The following is a 5,616-nucleotide window of genomic DNA, read 5'->3' on the forward strand; positions in this document are numbered from 1 at the left end:
TTCCAGTGCTTCACCACCCTCCTTGTGAAATAGGTTTCCCTAATATCCAACCTAGACCTTCCCCACTGCAGCTTGAGACCATCATGACCCCTTGTTCTGTCGACTGCCACCACTGAGAACAGCCCAGCTCCATCCTCTTTGGAACCCCCTTCAGGGAGTTGAAGGCTGCTGTCAAATCCCCCCCTCGCTCTTTTCTTCTGCAGACTAAATAACCCCAGTCCCCTCAGCCTCTCCTCATAAGTCATGTGCCTCAGCCCCCTGATCATTTTTGTTGCCCTCTGCTGGACTCTTTCCAATTTGTCCACATCCCTTCTGTAGTGGGGGGCCCAAAACTGGCATGGCCTCACCAGTGCCGAATAGGGGGAATAATCACCTCCCTCCATCTGCTGACAATGCTCCTACTAATACAGCCCAATATGCCGTTGGTCTTCTTGGCAACAAGGGCACACAGCTGACTCATATCCAGCTTCTCGTCCACTGTAACCCCTAGGTCCTGTTCTGCAGAACTGCTGCTTAGCCAGTCGGTCCTCAGCCTGTAGCAATGCATGGGATTCTTCCGTCCAAAGTGCAGGACCTTGCACTTGTCCTTGTTGAACCTCATCAGATTTCTTTTGGCCCAATCCTCTAATTTGTCTAGGTCCCTCTGTATCCTATCCCTACCCTCCAGCGTATCTACCTCTCCCCTCAGTGTTACCCGTGAACTTGCTGAGGGTGCAATTAATCCCATCATCCAGATAATTAATAAAGATGTTGAGCAAAACCGGCCCCAAGACGGACCCCTGGGGCACTCCGCTTGATACCAGCTGCCAACTAGACATCGAGCCCTTGATCGCTACCTGTTGAGCCCGACAATCTAGCCAGGTTTCTATCCACCTTATAGTCCATTCGTCCAGCCCATACTTCTTTAACTTGCTGGCAAGAATACTGTGGGAGGCCGTATCAAAAGCTTTGTTAAAGTCAAGATATATCACATCCCCCACTTTCCCCATATCCACAGCCAGTTATCTCAGCACAGAAGGCAATCAGGTTGGTCAGGCATAACTTGCCCTTGGTGAATCTATTCCCCATTCCCCCAATTTCTCCAGGAGTATCATGAACCCAGCCATGTTGTCCCCGGGGTTCTTTCAATTCAAAGTTCTTGGTAACTTTTCCTCTGTGCAAGGTGGTGTCAGGAAATGAATCAGGGGAGACATGGCCGATTGATGGCTGGCACAAACAGGACAACACAAGAGTGCTTTCACTTAAAGCTAAACTTTACTTAGTCTCAAGCACTTACACACGTCCGCAACAGGTTAGTGAAACGCCCCCAACCCTCGATAATTACTGAAGCTGAGTGTGGCCCTCGAGTGGCGCTGTGACAGGCTTCCGTCGGCCAAACTTCAGTCTGGACCCTGAGATGCGTCCAGAGGGAGTGTCCCTGAAGAAACTCTCCCGAACAAACTTTTCCCCCTTATTTATACATTAGTAATACGATGACATGTTACTTAAAGAACACTTCCTAAGCGAGCAATTTTTAAAGGTCAGGCAAGAGGGTTCCTTCTGATCATTAATTTAACCAAACATGGTTTTAGCGTGTACATGCCTTAATGCCCTGATAGATATATTCCTATTTTTCTAAAATACACGTATCAGCAATTTCAACATTCTTAGCAGGGACCCAAAACCCGCTCCCCTCCTGCCTTGGTTAAGCTAAGGCCGCTGCATGGCCACTTTATGGCCAGCTGACTAGGCTGCTGTTAGCAGTAAACGTTAGTGATTCAGGCACTTTACTGGTTTGCCAAGATCTCCCCATACAACATCTCCGGCACCCACCACGGGCCGGAGCACAAAGTGCAGGATGAGGCACCCAGCAGAGCTCGGCAAGGCGCTTTGAGGAACCTGCTGGAACCCCAAAGAAGGAGAATCCGTCCGGGCTGCCAGCTTCCAGGAGAGATGCCTGAGGACAAAGGTACCATCCTGCAGAGGGGCAGGACTCCTGGGTTCTCTCCCTGGCTCTGGGAGAGGAGTGGGGTCTAGTGGTTAGAGCTGGGAGCCAGGACTCCTGGATTCTCTCCCCCAGTGACCCCACACCCTGTCCCTGCAGTGGAAGCCCCATCTGGCATTGGAGACCTGGTTCTGGCAGTTGAGCTGATGGAGATGGCGGGGGTGTCCCCCTGCTATGCCCAGCACTGGGGTGGGGCTCAGCCGGCCGTGCAGCATGACCATGGGGCCTACGGTGTCCCACAGGAGCCGGCCGCACTGGGCCGCATGGTGCGGGAGCTGCAGGAGATGGTGCATCGGCAGAGCCAGCTGCTGCAGAGCTTTCAGGAGGCCCTGGCTGCAAGCCAGGAGCGCTGTCAGGAGGTGCAGGTGAGGGGTGAGGCACTGGGGGCACTGTGCTGAAGGAGGGGGCAGGGGGGATCATTGTGGGGAGTGCCCTTCTCATACCCCATCCCAGAGTCAGCCTCATCCCAGTGCTGGGCAAGGGGTCCCCATAGAGCCAGCCCCATCCTAGAGTCAGCTGCATCCCAGCACTGGGCAAGGGGTCCCCCATACCCAGCCCCTGTGCCCCACCCGAGTCAGCCGCGTCCCAGCGCTGGGCCCCTGGATATCCAGCTCCTGTGCCCCACCGAAGATGGGCTGTGTCCCAGCGCCGGGTCCCCGGATACCTAGTCCCACCCCAGAGTCAGCCGCATCTCTGGCTCTGCATGCCACAGGAGAGGTCGGAGAGTGAGTGCTGGGTGCTGGCGGCGGAGCTAGGCCAGCGGATCGTGGTGCTGTAGGCGGAGAACCGGAACCTGCGGTGCGAGCGGGACCAGCTGGTGAGCCGGATGCGGGGGCTGCGGGAGGAGCTGGAGCGGAGCCGCAGCTCAATGCTGCACGTCGGCCAGAAACTGAAGGAGCAGGGGGGCTGGGCCGGGCCGGGCCGGTTCTGCCTGGCCAGCGTCTGGGACGACGGCAAGTGGCTGCGGTTCTACACTGGCTTTGGCAGCGCCCAGCGCCTGGCTGCATTCCTGGCCTTCCTGACGGAGGGGGAGCCGCAGCGGGGGGCCGAACCGGGCCCCCCAGCGCCCTGAGAACCAGCTCTTCCTGGTGCTGGTGCGGCTGCTCCTGCAGGATCTGGCCTTTCGCTTCCAGCTCTCTGAGGCCACCGCCTCCCGCTACTGGCTCAGCTGGACCCAGCTCATGGAGACCCGGCTGGCCCAGGTGAGCCCCGCCAGCCCCCCCTAGAGCAAAAAGGCCCCATACCTCATTCCTGGCCCCCAAGCCAGCCAGTCCCTGCCCTGAGACCAGATGGGAGCTGGCACCCCCTAGAGGGGAGCAGGGGAGAACCCCCCTATCCCTACCTGGGTATCTGCATGTGGAATAGTGGAGGGACTGGTCCACCCCTCACATGGGGAGGAGGCATGGTTTGGAGGGGTGGCCCCACCCCCCAAGGGGCAGGGGTTGCCTGGAGGGATAGGCAGGCCCCCCAAATGGGGGAAGGTGTGGTCCTCCCCCCCCCACCTGGGAAGGGGTTGTGGCCCAGAGGGCCCACTGCCCCCCAGGGCAGGGCCTGACCCTCCCATTCCCCTCTCCCCAGGTGCCGGTGCGGTGCAGCCCCCGCTACATAGAGCGGTTCAAGCCCCAGCGGGTGTCCTGGGTCGGGGGTGTCCCGCTGGTGGTGCTGGACTGTGCCCAGCTGCTTCGAGGGCTGGGGCCGGCAGCTCTATGCCCTGCAGGGCTGTGCCCTGGCTGCCCTGAGTGGCTTCCTGGTCTTCTGCTGCAGTGCTGCCCTGCGGGGCGGGGGGGGGGGGGGCAGAACCGGGGCTACCCCCCTTCCTGCAGGATGGTCCTGTGGCCCTGAGCACCCAGCAGGGGGAGGCCTGCCTGCAGATGCTCAGCCTGGCTGACAAGGCCCGCGCTTCCACTTCCTGCACAGGGTCCAGCCCCCCACCATGGAGGGCCAGGTGGGGTGAGCCTGGCCTGCCTTCTATATGAGCCCATGAGGCTGGCATAGGTGGGGGGTGGGGGAGAGGTGGGGCTTTGGGGATTCCCCTCTTCCCCAGTGGCTGGCAGGTGTGGGACTGGGATAGGGGCCTGGATTCTCCCCCACCCCAGTGGCTGATGGGGAAATCTGGGGTGCAGCACCTAAGGGGGCTCATTGGGGCTGGGCAGGTGGTCCTGCTCACAGCTGTAGCTTATTTGTGTGACAGCCTGGATAGAGCATTAGGCCCCACAGCACCCCCTCCTGGGGGTGTGTCTGCACAGGAAGGGGCAGGCTGAATCCTGCTCCTAGGAGGAAGGAGACTGGTCACATTTGGCCTCTGTGGTCCTGAGGCCTGGGAGGGGCCAAACCCCCCATTGATTCCAGCCCATGAAGGCAGGAGGAGGGGATGGTAACTGGGTGCTGGAAGCAGCTGGAGCTGTATCATTCCCCCTTCCACACAGGTGAGGGTAAACTGAGGCACAGAAAGACCATGCTCAGCTAAGGGTGGAGCTAGGGATAGAACCCATGAGTCCTGGCTCCCAGTCCACACTCCCCTCCCAGTCAGGGAGAGAAACTGGGGGAGGGGGGGAAGGGGGTTAGGGAGAAAGAAACTGGGAGCCAGGACTGCTGGGTTCAAGCATCACCTTGTCTGCCTCAGTTTCCCGCTTTGTTTTCTCCTTCTGCCCAGCTGCTCCTGGCCCCGGGCTCTAGCCGTTTTGGGGGTGGGGTGGGGGGTACCTGAGAAGGGGAGGCAATTCCCCACCTTTGCCAAATGGGGGGGGCGGCCTGCAGGGCCACATCCCTGTTGTTCTCAGTGCGGGTGGGTTCCTGGATTATTTGTAATCCTCCCCCCCTTTTTTGGCTGGAAATAAACTCTTTGTTCCTGGTAATGGCTGTGAGGAGAGATCTGTGAGCAGGGCACCCTCCAAAACCCATCTGGGGCATGGACAGAGAGTACTGCAACCCAAGGTGAGCCTGCCCCATCTCCCTGTAGGCATAGCCCTGCCCCACAGCCACAGGGTGCAGTGGAGAAAGCCCTGGGCCCCTCACTCTGGGATTGTTGGTTTAGCAGGGGAAGGGACTCCTGGGTTGTCTCCCAGTCTCTGGGAAGGAAGTGGGCTCTAGGGGGTGAGAGCAGGGGTGGGGCAGGCTTTCCATGTCCTCTTCCCTGGGGTGGGAGGTTGGCTGCAGGGGCAGGGCACTGGCCACTTCCAGCATAAGTGACCCAGCTGCTGGGCTCCCCTCTGCCCCACCAACTCAGGGAGACCCCATTCAGCAGAGCGGGGGGGGGGAGAGAATGATTAGTTCATGTGGATAAGGGGGCCCACCCTACACAGCCCCAAGGAGGAGGCAGGTCAGGGGGCAGCCCTTGGAGGGAGCTTGAGCCCCCCTGGAAGGGCAGGGGCCCCCAAAACTTACCCCTGCCCCCAACACAGCTGCTGTCTGTAGGAGAGGAACAGGGGCTAATACAGACCCCATTACAACCTGGGGCAGCTCAGGGGCTACATATCCAGGGACTCCTCACCTGGTGTTGAGATGCAGCCCCTGTGGGGTGGGGCACGGGGACCAAGTATTCAGGGGCCCCTTGCCCCGCACTGGGATGTGGCCCCTCTGGGTATTCAGGGGGAAGGGCACCACCCCGGAAGCGAACAGAGCAGACGCCAGCC

Source organism: Dermochelys coriacea, chromosome 23 (genome assembly GCF_009764565.3).
Source record: "Dermochelys coriacea isolate rDerCor1 chromosome 23, rDerCor1.pri.v4, whole genome shotgun sequence".
In the NCBI taxonomy this organism is placed as follows: Eukaryota; Metazoa; Chordata; order Testudines; family Dermochelyidae; genus Dermochelys; species Dermochelys coriacea.